General features: G+C 43.9%; 1 long non-coding RNA gene across 1 annotated transcript; it reads right to left on the bottom strand.

The window, feature by feature from the left end:
* Window positions 1-11287: 11287 nt before the first annotated feature.
* Window positions 11288-15211, bottom strand: LOC123162210 (uncharacterized). Its single transcript, XR_006481100.1, has 2 exons — window positions 12142-15211; window positions 11288-12028 (listed from the first exon to the last, which is right to left on the bottom strand). It is a non-coding gene; the product is annotated as an uncharacterized lncRNA (long non-coding RNA).
* Window positions 15212-16496: the final 1285 nt, after the last annotated feature.

Genomic DNA, 16496 nt, shown 5'->3' on the forward strand with positions numbered 1-16496 from the left:
AAAACACCGCCACCGCCGCCGCCACCACCGATTCCTATTGGGCATGGCCGTCTCCGGCGCTTCAATCAATAGACGGGACTCCACCTCGCCCGACTCTACCAATTTCCTGCCCTAGCCGCTACTCTACGCCCCCGCTTGCGCCCCCACAGATAACCCTAGAGAGTAGGTCATGGGGGAGGACGGAGAAGAGGTCATGGGGGTGGAAGAAGAGGAGGACATGGAGGCCACGGGAGAGGAAGAAGATGGCCCCCTCATTCCCTAAGTTGGTCTTCGCATCAACTGCGCTCGCTCCGCCTCTGCTTCCAGCGACCACGCCCGCCACAGTCTAGCTGGGTGAGCTTCTTCTCCTGTTATGTTCCTGTACCATTTGGTGGCCTCTCTCCCTTCCCGTTTGAGGAGAGGAGTCAAGTACTGGCTAGGTTTTTGTAAACAGGTTGTTAGTTTCTTCTTGTGGAGTAGATTCTCAGGTCTAGCTAGGTTCCAAATAAATTTTGGGCCAGTCTTGTTATGTTGGTACCTTGCTGTCCTGGAGATTTGGATCTAGCTAGGTTTTTACATAGTATGTATTTGTGATAATTGACTACAACAAGACACTTGAAAGTAAATCTAATTCTAAGAGAATGTCTTGTACAACCTACCATGCATCTGCAATTAACAAGAATGAAACTTCGAACAGGCTATATAGATTTGGCCATTTTCTTTTTTGCATAACTGATTTCCTATGACGTTGTCTGTACTGTTGTTCAAGTAAGTATCAAGAGCAGTACGTACTTGTTTCCTATCAAACTGCATCTACCAAGCACTGTACGTTTCCCTATTCTCCGTTCTCTGCCAAAAACAGAATAAATTTAGGCTTAAGGCCTGTTCGGAGTCCCTCCGGCTCCACGACTCCGCTCCCGGAGCGGACGAAGCAGTAGCTTAAAATGTTGGAGCGAGCAAACAGTACCTCCGCAGATCCTGGTATTTCAAGGAGCGGTGGTTTGCTGAACGGGACCTTACTATCTAACAATAATTCTTCTGTCCATTCGAACTGTTGTGATTTCCAAACTGAATATTTTAGCATATTATTTTCACCAAGCATGATGTGATATTGTAGAGTTTTAGGATGATGTGAAGCTCATGGCTGTCATGAACCGACAAGCTTATAGATTCTCTTTCTCCTGGTCAAGGCAATTGCAATTACTCATGTGGTTATATAATGCAATATCTAGGATGGACCTTTAGCTGCTGAGACCAGCAAATTAGAAAGATGACAAAAACGATCTCATTTTATTTGGATTAATTCCTCGGTTATCATTTTCTGGAATTACTTGCTTTTTAAAAGGACTTTAGAAGGTTCTTGGGTTCAGTCGTGCAGTTATCTGTGTCGCTATTCCTCATCAAAACGGCAGCATTTTATTGTTCTCTCATCACTACTAGGGAAAAGCCTAGCAGTAGCGTGGGTTTTAGATCCACGCTACTGCTAAATTGACTTAGTAGTAGCGCTTCGTCAGAACAGCGCTACTGGTAATTAGTAGTAGCGCTTCTCCTTTCCCGCGCTACTACTATTATTTAGTATTTTATTTCTTTTTTATTTCATATTGTATTCATACACCTTTACACAAGTTTTCATACAACAGGAATTTAGAGATTGTTTTTACATCATAATGAGTTATTACATCACGGGGTGAAAGAACTGTGGACTAGTTTCAAGTGGACGTCCATCCACTTGAGACTAATCCGCGGTTCTTTCACCCAATGATATAATAATATCATCATCATCATCATATCATTAACAACTTATCATCATAATACATCATTGTCATATAACACCTCCTCAAGATCATCATTTTCATCAATGACATCACATAGCAAATTGATCACTAGTCGTAATCACAAGTACTCCTCGTTGTCAACTCTAACACATTAGCACATAATAAACATATTGTACCTCATAGGACCTATTACATTCGATTAAGACCTACTACATTTTCTAAGGTAAAATACCAAAAAACAAGATAGCCCCTGACTCTCCATTATGGAGAATGGAGATTAGCCTGTCTCCAATTCTTGCCTTTCGTTGAATGTTACTTCCAACTTGCGAATGTCCATACATTTCTTCCATTCTTTGATGAACATGTGTTCACGGGTTTTAGAATCCGATATGCACAGGTGAGCTCCGTAGATTTACCTGGCAGTATGTTCAGAACTGAGAGGCGACCATGCAGAGACATCAGATGAGGCACACAATCCATCGGAAGTTTTTGTTGAAAAACATAATAATAACTTCGTAGTTAACAATGATGTACTAGTTTTAGAAGTATGCAAAACATGCATGGATGTCGTAATAGTAAAAAATCTTACCAGGGTATCTCCAGAGAAGTTACCGTGGTTCAACACATGCAGTAGTGGCACATATTCACCATAATTTGGAGGAGCTCGATAATAATTATTGTAATTCTCAAGAAGAGTACAAAATGCGATCAGATGATTTTTCTCCTTATACGTTAATTCGGTGCCATCGGTGTAGTGGGTTTTATCTACCATCTTCCGCACAGTCTTTAAAGAATCAAAATAAGCTGTCAATGGAAATAAGCTATCAACTATTTTCAAATAAACAATATAAATTAGTTAATAACTATGTTTGAGAAACTCACATAGCGATACAATCGGAAGCGTATCAACAAGGACCCAAATGTCCATATTGTCTTGCTCGATGTCAGGATCACCAAGATCCATGGTGACAATCATACCCTCATAAAAACCATACATTTTGCAAAGTGCTTTCCAATTTTGGTAACCAAAATGGGTTACGCTCTAAGCATTGCACAGATTTACTTCAAAACCCATATCATGATGGGTCCTTAGGTGTATTTTCTTTGTTTCGAAATTTTGATGGTCTTCAAAACCCATCCTCTCCAAGACATAGCGTCTTGCATGGCATGTGATAAGCTAGTCGAATTGTAAAATATGAAAATTAGACGTTGAAATAGTTGAAGTCATGCTTAATTACGAAAAAAACACTTGTCGTTGTTGCGTACCGTTTCACAATCGAAGGTCTCCTCGAGCTTAATGCTGAAGGGCCGATCTTCGTCCAGCTGAACGAACCTGTCGCACATACCTCGATCGTCGTGGCACCAGCTACACTCCCCCGGGAGACTGTCGTCGTCCGAATACGACATTTCCTACGTTCATAATTCAAAGATTAAACTTGTACATATTCTAGCACAAGTCATGCCAGAATTCACGAAAAAATCCGGCATGACCTTTGCTAAAAAAAAGGACATATCGAGCGCCTGAAATTTGCCGGAACAGAAATTAATCAACACTCCGGCAAAACATAGGCCACTCAGAGATGTAAACTGAACATGAACGGCCACTTGGGCAACCACATATCCTATTTGAGCAACAACACAAGATATACAAGGATATTTGGCTAGTCTCACCTCGATGTCGGAGGGGGTCGGTGACTGGGACGACGGCGGGGATGTCGGAGGGGGTCGATGACGGGGACGATGGTGGTCACCTGAAACCATATAAGTTATCACTAATACATCCCGAATAATTGCTTAAACTAAAAAATAACAACAAATATGACATGTTCAACTAGTTTTATTAATTCAACTAGTTCTTACTAAATATAAACTTACTATAAATAGAAAAAAACTAGTTCTTTCTAAAAATAAAGTAGTTCAACTAGTTATATTAATTATCTTACTAAAAATACATTAGTTCTATTAATTCAACTAGTTCAACTAGTTTATTAATTTACTTACTAAACTAGTTCAACTACAAATAAAGTAGTTCAACTACAACTACTATTAATCATACTGCCCTAGTTAACTAGTACCATCACTACTAGTAATTAACATCTACTACTACTAAAAATCTAGTACTAACTAAGCAACATCTAGTACTAGCTATGAACCCTAAATTAACATCTACAACTACTAAATCTAGTACTAACTAGTGGTAGGGGGTGGGGGGCGACGGAGAGGTAGCTAGGGGCGGCGAGGTCGAGGGCGGTGGGAGGAGGGCTGCCGGCGGAGGAGGGAGGAGGAGCAGCCACATGCGGAGGGAGGGCGGCGGAGGAGGAGGGAGGGGCGGACGCAGGTGGAGGGAGGATGTGCGAGGAGGAGGGAGGAGGGACGGAAGGAGGGGAGTACCTCGGCGGCCGACGGACGAAGGCGGCGGCGACGACGACGCACGACAACGGTTATCGGCACGGGGGCGAGAGTGAGAGTGTGAGTGAGGGCCGGTCGTGCGCGTGGGGATAAGGTAGGGATAGTTGTAGCGCGTTTGCCAAAACGCGCTATAGCTAATCTGAATAGCAGTAGCGCTTTGCATATAAACCGCTACTGCTAAGTGTAACTATACAAAAAATACGTCAATGCAAAAATACATTGGCCATCAATGATCTTTTTGTGTACAATCTGAATTGTCAATATGAGTCCTCTCCGGTAGGACCGGAGAGGACTCATATTGCGGCCACAAATTTTACACATAGAGTTCAGTGAAGACCAACTGATTGTGGTAGTTTCAGAAATAACATATTTAAGGTTGTAAACACCCTGTTCACAGAGCGAGGTGGGACTAAACTTGTGGGCTGATCTTAGCAGTAGCGGTTTTCCTAGAAGTGCGCTGCTGCTAACTTCTATAGCAGTAGCGCTGTTCAGTATAGTGCGCTACTGCTATAACTAGCGGGGGGCGAGGTCATGGCAATTATAGCAGTAGCGCGGTTTGTGGTGGACGCGCTACTGCTATTTTCCTGTCAGCAGCGCGTTTCGATAACACGCGCTGCTGCTAAATAGCAGTAGCGTGGTATTTTGGGGAGCGCTGCTGGTAAGATTCTGTGTATAGGCTTTTCCCTAGTAGTGCATGCCAAGGTATTCTTGGTTTCTTATCAACGCAAGCACATATAGTCTCATGTTAAATTGCAACTTTATACTTTTATCATTACAGAGGTGTTGTTGATTCGTTTGATCTCTTGAACAATTGAACAGCTATTTAGTTGCTTACAGTCACACATATCCAGTTGGAATGCTATGTTAGGGTTATTAGCCAGGCATGAGGCCTTTTATATTCTTAAAAAATATTTGTTTGGAATGATTGACGTGTCGCGCCACCGCTGCACTATAAGACCCCTCAACAGCGATCAATCCCATGTTTGCTCGTATCAATTGCCAGATTCACGCTCCTAGAGGATGTGAACGACAGTGACATCCCGATGCAGGAGTAGCAGCGACCACGACTGGTGAGTAGCAACCTGAGGTGTCGGTGTTAGGCGCGGATGGACAGATCTGTGCGGCGGAGGGCGTGGCCGATGCTGGGATGGAGGTCTTGCTGCCGGCCTCCAAGCAGTCGGTAGGCGTAATGGATCCTAAAGCTCCAGGCTGGATCAAAAGGTATGTCGATTTGCAGTGTTACATGCCCATTGTGACTGAAAACTGGACTTATTAGTGTAGGCATAAACATTGCAGGCACTGATAAGAAAAGATATCTTAAACAAGTACTGCGCCTTGAGATCTAGATGATTTTGCATTTAGTGTTATGATCTGTAGTTATAGCTGATACTGCTCAGATGTACTTGCATCTTTAAAAATCGGTGATTTAACGAACATTCTGCCAATTGACACATGAAGCAGAGTATAAGAAGTTATAGCATGTTACATATAAACCAGAGGAATTGGCATGTATATGCGTGTGTTCCTGATTATGTAGGGTACCTTACAGATTCAGTTGGGACATGTGGTCAAAGATTAGGACACTAATATCAGTGTAGGTTACATTTATAGTTGCTTAATTCATGATGCGATCGTCTCGTCATTTTCATTCTGTGCGTGCAGGGTGAGGATTGGGGTGGAAGCCCCTGTGAGGACATGCACCTTGTCCCAGTCAAGCACGAGCTGGCGGCGGTGACGCCACATATGTTATCCAGGATCCTGCTCAGGTGTTTAGCCATCGGCGACGAGATCCAAAAGATGACCATGGTGGCAGTGGTGGCGGCAGTTGCCCCGGGTGGTGATGTAGAGGGGAGGTACCAGTAGCAGGTGAGGATACTGTGCAATTTCGCTGTGAATCATTGTTGATTATTTGTCGTACTTCTTGTGTTTTGAAGATTTGATTCCACTCTTCTTTATACCCAAAACGAGTTCGTTTCATGAATTCAAAAGATACTGAAATTAAATGTCTGGTTTATATTTGGGGAGCTGACTCTTTTTAAAAATTGACATCTGAATGTAAATAAATGCCCTTGATATGTTTGAATTCCTATCATCCATTGTTGCAAATTTCCTCTAACTCAATACATCAGTTTCTTATCTTTTTTGGTTCACCTTCGCTCATCCTGACATTCATCGCCATCAAATATTTTACATTGTTAGCCTGCTTATTTGTTCGTTTAACAGGCTTGCAATATATTCTACAATGCTGATAGTGATGGAGGGGTTTGTTTGAGGTGTACTGATGTAGAACCCTCCAAGTTTTCAAGTATTTTAGTTTCCTATTTTTTGCAATTTAGAATGTCTCATGATACATTTTCTTCTGCAATCTTATTTAGGTGAGCATGAAGATCTCTGAGATTTTCTTCTGCATTTGTTTCGTGCGCATACATAAATGGATGACTCTTCTTCTTGGAGCACCATGTTGTGGCAAAATCCCCTATTGCTAGCACTTGCAGGAAAGCTCAACCAAAACCAAAAGGTATTTTTCTTTTTCTTCACTTCAACCAAGTCACTCATGTACAATGAGCAGCACTCAAACCACAAAATGATTTGCATCTCATTCATTTTTCCGAATGTTCAATTTATGACCTGGCTTTTTGGTCATGGACATTTCTTCATTACTTACCATTTTCTAATGTTCATGGTAAGGCGCGGCCGTTGGTGGATTTCTGGTGGTACCTCAAGGAGACTCTTCCCAGGTGGCCCATTCCACGTGGCGGTGCCGGTGCGTGAGCGAGCTGCCAGACCGCACGTGGCGGCGGCGCTTCGATACTTCTTCCCGTTCCTGGAGTGGGCGCCAGCCTACGGGCTGGGCACCTCAAGTCGGACCTCATCGCCGGTACTTCTTCTGGTTCCTTGAAGTTTGGTATCCATGCCCCCCTTGTTAGAGCGGTGGAGAGAGATGCGACATGGAGTGAGGGAACTGTCGGCACCGGCATAAGAGGTTGATCTCCGCCCCAGTTTCCTCTATAATTACATCAAGGATGTATTTTGTTGCTTGTCGGTTCTGTGTGCGGGAGCTCAATGATTGGGGGAGTTTAGATCTGTGGTTTCATTCTCAAATTCTATTCGTATGGATTGAGATAGAGATGAGAAGGTAGGTCCCACTACTGGAATCTGGCATTTTGCCGTCTGCCAGCTTTGCCGTCCGCTTCCACAAAGCGGACGGCAAAGAAAGTGCAGATGGCAAAAATGCTATTTGCCGTCAGCTGCTTCTTTGCCCTCGGCCAGCTGACGGCAAAGAGCTAGAAGACAGATGACAAAGAGCCAGGTGGGCCCCACAGGGCACGGCATGGCTAGGTCAGATTCTTTTTGCTCATTAATGAACACAATTCTCCTAAGCATTATAAGATACTACAGCAAAACTACTACCCTGACCTGACATGGAAAACAAGTAAACTCTATCAGCACTAGCAAAACTATGATTTGTCAAGTATTGGGCAAAGCACGAACAGATTGATAGTGAATGGAAACAAAATTAGGGGTGGAGTGTGTTCATGATCCTTGCATAATCTCTGGGATAGCACTGCTGCAAGGCGAGGAGATGAACATATTTGATTTGGCACAAACATTGAGCTCAAAAGGCCTTCGAATAATTACACGCTCAAAAGGTCTGATTCTATTATGCCACAACCCACAACAACTCAGAAAACTCCTTTTGCGAAAGGAAATAATGAATTTGAAAACTGAGGCAGGAGAGGCCAAACTCAGTCAGATCTGATCTTATGCTGCTTGCATCACAAAATCCAACCAAAACATTTTGAAGATCTACATGAACATTAAGAACTAGGAGAAATAATCTCAAGAGACTTTGTATGAGCTAGTACTGCCAGTGGGTGGGTGGGTGTGTGAATTTAAACACTCATGATCATCCTGACCAGGGTTCTCTCCGACCCATGATCGGACATGGTTTCCTACTGACCATCGAGCAAAACAAAATGCTTCTTTGACATACATCAGAAAAACAAAATGCTCCATTTATTTTTTTATTTTCTTTAAACATGCAAATATTTAAAAAAATTAGGTGAAAATTTAAAAAAATATTTGCCTGTTTAAATAAATGGAACGCATATCTTTTGGAGAAGGAGAAGGAAATATTTGCCTGTTTAAACAAAACAACTGTATCTATGCATGGTTTGAGCAGATGGAGGCCAATCTGCAGCTCCACTCCATCCTCTTACTTACATGAACAAGCCGAACTTTACTCGCGACCCGGCGCCGGCTGCCATGTTGCCATAGAGGGAGGGCCTCGACACCAGCCCACCCGGCCGGGTCCGCCACCGGACGACCCCGACGCGTCCGGACCGCTAGGCGCATGAGTTCGATCTTGCTCGCCGACATGATGGTGCGCTCCCCCGCCGACTGGTCGGCCTGACCCCGTGCCATCACCGGCTCCGGGACCTGCGGCTCCGGGACCGACCCCGTGCCATCACCAGCTCCCTGACCCCGTTTATATCTCATCGCATAATTTTGAAAATTTATTTTCAAATGCAAGAAAATATACCATTTTTAAAATTTATTCACAAATTAAGGTAATGTTCACCTTTTCGAAACAATATCATGGTTGTCAAAAAAATTTGGTAATTCAAAGAACATTTTATATAATTTGAAAATATTTTTTTCTATTTGCAAATTTGAACAATTTTTTATCCTGTGAACATTTTTTAAGCATTTTCTTTTGAATCAGAACAATTTTTTTGAATAATATTTTATAATGTGAACATTTTTTCAAAATTGGTTGTTTTTTTAAATTGAAGAACATATTTTGAATTGGACGAACATATTTTTGGTCAGCGAACTTAAAATTCCATTACCAGCACCTACTTACGAGTATCTCACGTCACATTTAATACATTTCGATGAGTAAAGGACCATACATAATTTGGGATGTGCGTAGCAACATCGCGACAAAGTTACCTTGTTATATGGGATGGAATCTTCATCTGTAGTGATTCGGGATTGCTCCGTCTCTAGATGCTTGGCCTACGTATGAATCACCGAGAGAGTTAAAACAGAAATTAAAAATGGTCATACAAAACGTCTTCTCACCTTCTCCTCAATAAGCGCCATCAGAAATATCTCCTCGCAAGTCATTGGCGCGCTTCAGCGGCCGCTGAGACTCCACACGATCCATTCGGTCAGTGGAACCGCCGCAAGGCAGTTGCCAACAACACTATTTCTCATCCCCCGCACTTCCTCTCTCACAATGCCATACTAGAACCGTGGTGCTATCCCTTCTACTCACGCTCTCTCTCTGTCCCTAAGCCATGGCTGCGCTGGAGCCCCACGGTGAACCCCTGCAAGGCTTGCTGGCGATGCAGGACGACGGCCTCAGGGATATGATGGCGCACGTCGACCTGCTGGACCGCATTCTAGTTTCTCGAACCCAAGGCAGACTTGGCCAGGACGTGTGTCGAGTTAATCCGGAGGTGGACAACCTGTTGGACTTGCCTGCCATCCTCGAAAATGGTGTTTTCTGGGAGAACGGCCCTGGACACAGGTGTGTGCTGACTCCGATGGACTGGCCGGCCGTGACGGCGAGGATCCTGTACGAACCTCCTCCTGAAAAGTCTTATGTCTGTCAGGTTTGCGCCCATCCAGCAATCATCTTCTCCCGCAACATCATCTTTTAGGATGCATCCGCAAGCAACTACTTCATTCGCTTGGTACCACTGCTTACATTGTAGTGTTGTTTGGGAGAGAACGGCGATTGGGTGGCCTTCGCCGATGTACAAGGTGACATTCACCTGCACAATGTGTACAGTTGTCACAACGTTCGCCTTCCCCCCCTCCCCTTCTGCCCAAGGATTCGAACCGGTGAACCAAACCGGCGGGATGCTGGATTTCATCTACAACAATGTCAGGCTGGACCTGCTCAAGGTAGTCATCGCCCATCCGGCGACGAGAAGATTTGGCTACACGGACTACATCGTCATTGCTGTCTTCGACAAAGCAATCGCTGTAAGACAGATTTCAATCCTGGTGCGGTTCAATGGCAAACAATGTCTCGAGTTGTTTTGGCAGCGCACTACTATGACGATGTGGTCTACGTTGCTGGCCAAATTTACGCAGTCACTACAAGCAGTACTTGCTTTGTGTGGGATCCTTCACCTTCGGTACGTACATGAAAACCAGAGCATCTGAATAAACTATCTTTCTGTGATTTGTGTTGCATGATTGCTATGGCTCGCAGTCCACTGACGGTAATCTCATTTGGTTTAAACGCCAGGAACGCTGGCTCCACCAAGGTTCCTACAGGCCCCGCTCTGGCAGGACGAACCGCGGCTCAAATTCTAGAAAACTGGTGCCAGACACGAGCGATCACCCAAACAACATGTATCTTGTGCACTCGGGCGGCGACGTGACAGGGCAGGAGTAGGGTGTCAACCATGAAGATCGAATCGTGCGTCCCTACCCAACGCTAAGTTGCCAGATGCTCCGCTTCGACGGACTGGGCCAACATTTTGAAGGTGCGCAGTGGCAAACCAACATCAACCTCGGTTCACGCTCTCACTTTGTAGGCCAAAGCTATCCCCTGATGATGGAGATGCCACCTTCCGATCAAGACGGCAACGGGCTACCGTTCCTGAAGCGAGGATGCGTTTTTCACAGCACGACGTCACACTTCCTCCTACAATGGTCCCCTCCCTGACATGTGTCGGTACAATCTTTGATGGTATTCCGACGTTGGGCGTATTCCTGAAGAGCGCGGGGTTTGACCACCCAGTGTGGTTGGTCCCGTCTCTTCGTAACGCGGCGGACTGGCATGAGCAACAGGGGGAGTGAAGAAGAGGCTATCGTGGCCGCATGGACAATTTGGCCCGCCTTGTTAGTTTCTGCAGTAAGATCTGAACACATATATTGGTTCAGTTAGTTTCTGAAACTTATTTATGCAACAGCAAGTCACTGTGTGTGGTTTATGAACTTATGTATGTGTAACTATGTGTGGTTTCTAAACTTATGTATACATGCTATCTATCTAGAGTACTCATCTATCTATGATATTTATCTAACCATGGTTTCTATATATTTATCTAGAGTACTCATCTATCTATGAGAACAAACATCCAAAAACCATAGTTAGATAAATATCATAGATAGATGATACATAGATAGCATGCATACATAAGTTAAGAAACCACACATACCGACGCATACATAAGTTCAGAAACCACACAGTGACCTGGTACTGCATAAATAAGTTCCAGAAACTAACTAAACCCATATATGTGTTCAGATCTTACTGCAGAAACTAACAGGGCGCGCCAAATTGTCCATGCAGCCACGGTAGCCTCTTCTTCACTCCCCCTGCTGCTCATGTCAGTCCGCCGCGTTACAAAGAGACTGCACCAACCACACTGGGTGGTCAAACCCCGTGCTCTTCAGGAAGACACCCAACGTCGGACTACCGTCAAGGCTGTACCGGCACATGTTAGGGAGGGGACCATTGAAGCAGGAAGTGCGACATCATGCTGTGAAAACGCATCCTCGCTTCAGGAACGGTAGCTCGTTGTCGTCTTGATCAAAAGGTGGCATCTCCATCATCAGGGGATAGCTTTGTCCTACAAAGAGAGATCGCGAACCAAGGTCGATGTTGGGTTGCCACTGCGTGCCTTCAAAATACCCGTCAACTGAGTGTTGGGTAGGGACGCACAATTCGATCTTCATGGTCAACACCCTGCTCCTGCCCTGTCATGTCGCCGCCTGAGCGCACAAGATACATGTTGTTTGAGTGATCACTCGTGTCTAGCACCAGGTTCCAGAATTTGAGCCACGTTTCATTCTGCAGGAGCGAGGCCTGTAGGAACCTTGGTGGAGCCAGCGCTCTGGCGTTTAAACCAAACAAGATTACCGTCAGTGGACTGCAAGCCATAACAATCGTGCAACACAAATCACAGAAAGATAGTTTATTGAGATGCTCTGGTTTTCATGTACGTACCGTAGGTTGAAAGATCCCACACAAAGCAAGTACCGCTTGTGGTGAAGGCGCAAATTCGGCTAGCAACGTAGACAACATCTTCATAATAGTGCGGTGCCAAAACAGCCGGAGACATTATTTGCCACTGATCCGCACAAGGATTGAAACATGTGTTAACGACGATTGCTTTGCCGAAGACATCAATGACAATGTAGTCCATGTAGCCAAATCTTCTCGTCGGCGGATATGACTACCTTGAGCAGGTCCAGCCTGACATTGTTGTACATGAAATCTAGCATCCCGCCGGTTTGGTTCAGCGGTTCAAAACTTTGGGCAGGAAGGAGGGGAAAGGCGAACATTGTGACAACTATACACATTGTGCAGGTGAATGTCGCCTTGTACATTGGCAAAGGCCACCCAATCACCGTTCGCTCCCAAACAGCACTACAATGTACGCAATGGAAACAAGCGAATGAACTAGTTGTTTGCGAATGCATCCGAAAAGATGATGTTGCGGGAGAAGATGATTGCTGGATGGGCGCAAACCTGGCAGACATATATAAGACTTTTCAGGAGGAGGTTCATACAGGATCTTAGCCGTCACGGCCGGCCAGTCCATCAGAGTCAGCACACACATGTGTCCAGGGCCTTTCTCCCAGAAAACACCATTTTCGAGGACGACGGGAAATCCAACAACTTGACCACCTCCGGATTAACCCGACGCACGTCCTGGCCAAGTCTGCAATGGGTTCCAGAAACTCGAATGCGGTCCAGCAGGTCGACACACGCAATCGTATCCCTGAGGCCATTGTCCTGCATCGCAAGCAAGCCTTGCAGGGGTTCACCATGGGGCTGCGGCGCAACAATGGCTTAGGGAGAGAGAGAGAGAGAGCGAGAGTGGAAGGGATAGCACCGCGGTTCTGGTATGGCATTGTGAGAGAGGAAGTGCGGGGGATGAGAAGTAGTGTTGTTGGCAACTGCCTTGCAGCAGTTGCACTGACCGAATGGATCGTGTGGAGTCTCAGCGGCCGCTAAAATGCGTTAATGACTTGCGAGGAGCTGTTTCCGATGGCGCTTATTGAGGAGAAGACGAGAAGACGTTTTCAGGTGCAACTTTTTTTTTAACTTCAATATTTATTTATTATAAGTGGAGCCTCTAGAAACGTATATACATCATCCATGAGTTGCTCAAAGCATAACTAGTCTGATTCTTACAACCAAGGAATTTTTTTTGAGAAGTCGAGAGAATCTTTGCTAGACATTTTGGCAACATAACAAGTGGTAAGAAACACATGCAGAAGGACACTACAATCGCTGCACGGCAATGTCTGTCGTTTCATATTTCACATGGAAGTTTAAACTGCATAGTTTTCTTAGTAAATCATGTGTCCAAGTTCATGACACCAAGAATAGAGTTCTTTGATGATTTTATAGTCGCACGACATGCTAGCAACAAAACTAGAGGGTTCAAATCAAGTGGAGATAAAAAGACAACAAGGTCAAGGTCCTAGTCAATCTCTAGCTATTAGTGTGCAGCAAAAGAAGGAACAAATTTTCAGGTGGAAGATTGACTCAAATTTTAATAGGACGCAAGCCCACAATCATACTAACTAAATCCATAGCAAAGGTAAACAGTTGCTATGGATTCAATTAACCAGTCAATATATGATCAGCATGTAAGTCTTATTCTCTAAGCATGCAACTCAAGTTTCACCAGCATTGAACAACATCAAAGTTCAAAATTCTCGAGCCTCTAAAGTATAAGACAAATTCCATCCGCCTGTCTTATTGCCCTCCGGTTAACTGAAGTGATTAAATGGACATGACTGAATGGAAACAAAGAACAGATTAATTGAAGTGCTAAAATCTCAAACCCCTTAACTAGCTAGTGACGTTCTGAATTTCAGAAGGGTTTTTATCTAGAGCTGCAGTGTGTTTCACTCTTTTAATTCTCTGCAAATGCTAATTGTTTTCCTCTTAGACGGTCAAACAAAAGTTATCTTGTATAAAGAGCAAAACAGGAGCATGCATAATCAAATTAATAGTAGGCAGTATGACAGTGATTGTACAGACTTCAAAGATGAAACACCTTGCTACAAGCCACCATGTTGGGATTTAAAACTGAGGCTAAAGAGCCGCAACATAATACATGGTCCCTCTGTATTGTAGCTCCCAATTAATCAGTAATAGAACTCAGTCTTTACCACGGTGCGTCAAGTTCAGGTCCAATCAACAGTATTTTTCTATTTCATATATTTCTAGTCAACAATACTGAAGATTTCAGACCTGGTTCCACATATGGAACTGGGCATACCCCTAGGGTTTCAGTAAACTGTATAGAGGCGTAAAATGTTTTACTATAACGAGTACTAATTAATGACATTTGTGTACCATTAGGCTCTCTAGTCCCTGTTTCAACACGAAGTTCTGGTATTTACCATGGGCAAATTAACTAAACGGTACGGATGTTTAGAATGTTCTACTATGAACAGTCTTACATTTATTAATAATTCTGGTATACCCTTAGAGTCTCTAGTCCCTGATTCAAACATGTGTCTCGTTGTGTACATGTGCCTGAGAGAATAGCCATTGTTACATGTGTTTAAGTCTCAGGAGAAAAAACAAACAAGTGCACATGATGGCCACAGGAGAGTAGAGCTCAGACTGAACACTGGACTAGCTTATATATTAGCCACTCTTCTACCATGCTACCTACACGGCAATAGATTATGCTACTATGAGTACAAAGTACTCCCTTCGTCCGGAATTACTTGTCGCTCAAAAGGATGTAGCTAGCACTACAATAGGTTTAGATACATCCATTTCAGCGACAAACTAATTCCAAACAGAGGTAGTACTTTACTAATTACTGGCAATCGCGCAAACAGAACAACATTCGCTCCACACCAACAACTAAGAAGAGAGAGGCTGACTTAAACAAACCTTGAAGCCACGGCTATTCCTCCTACCATGAGCCTTCTCAAACTAACTTTCCTTGGAGTGCATGTATGGCTGGTGTGGCTATGCATCACGCCAGGAGGCATGCCAAAGTGCCTCAATGCCTTACTGGCATTCTTGAGTCCCCTCAGGAGGATCTGCAGATCCACACATTTATACAAATATAAGAGTTCATTCCCAACACAACTGAAGGACTACTAACACAAATAGATGAATTATATTTCTAGAATTAAATTTTAAAGCACACTTCTACTGACTGCACAATAATAAATAATAACTATGAAACTAGTCTCCAGTCAATGTATTAAAACCAAAAACAATGTAGATTAAAATAACACTAGCCTCTTATACTGATAATCTAAAACCATCGACATAGAAAGTGAAGAAATCAACTAAATCTAACAGGAATATTAACCAACATCCCTAGGAGGTTGCCCATGGCATATCCTGCCATTTCATTAAAACTGTACCAAATTGTGACGTGGATGCTGCTGCACGGAACAATAACATGATATAGCACCATACAGTTTATGGTTGACCAGATGATGGTCACCGTCACAGGAAGGTATCCACAATCATCTCAACCAGCACGTAAATTGGCCATAACACCAAAGACTGATAAAAGTAATGTATCAGAGAAATGCACAAAGGTTAAATAGGAGATCCTAATATCACTTTTTTCATCCAAAAAATTACACCTCTATAGTGATGTCCTAAAAAGCAAGCATCATTCATAAAGAACCGCAGGAAAATTATCAAATAATGACACTAGCAGATATGCTTGACCAAATAGTGTCATTGGTTGAGTTCTGTAAATGTTCATTAAGTTAGGCATATAAATTGTTTTTCTTTCTAAAAAATCACTCTCTTCAGTTGGTAATTGATTAGTGGTTTGTCCAGTTGGTAACTGGTTAATGCTTCAGGCATCAAATGGAAAATACTTGGTATTAACCCAATCCGAACCATCGCATTAATCAGCGTGTGAAGTGTGAAACTTCTATGGTCGCAGAACTAAACCCATGCTGAACACCTACCATGGCTCAGTGGCCATGGGCACACAGAGCATAAGAGAAAGCAGGGGAGAGAAACTGAAGTGGCTTGCCTATGCCGGAGTGGAAGAAAAAGAGACCACCAGAGACACCGCGCAGGAATGAGCACCGTCATAAGCAAAGCTGCTTCCTGAACCAAACTCATGCCAGAAAACACCGTCTCTTCACCATGGTCCTTGAAGGCACGCCCGGCAACAACGCCATGGTGGTTCCGTGCTGCTTGTACTCCAAAGCTTCTCAGCTTACTTTGTCTGCCCCATTGATTAGCAGGGGCTGCACATAAGGTAGTCGCAGACACGACACACTCCAAGTTGGTATTACTGCACTAGGAGAAGTAACCCCCTACCACACAGGGCGGCCAGAGCTGCA

Source organism: Triticum aestivum, chromosome 7B, assembly GCF_018294505.1.
Source record: "Triticum aestivum cultivar Chinese Spring chromosome 7B, IWGSC CS RefSeq v2.1, whole genome shotgun sequence".
Lineage (NCBI taxonomy): Eukaryota > Viridiplantae > Streptophyta > Magnoliopsida > Poales > Poaceae > Triticum > Triticum aestivum.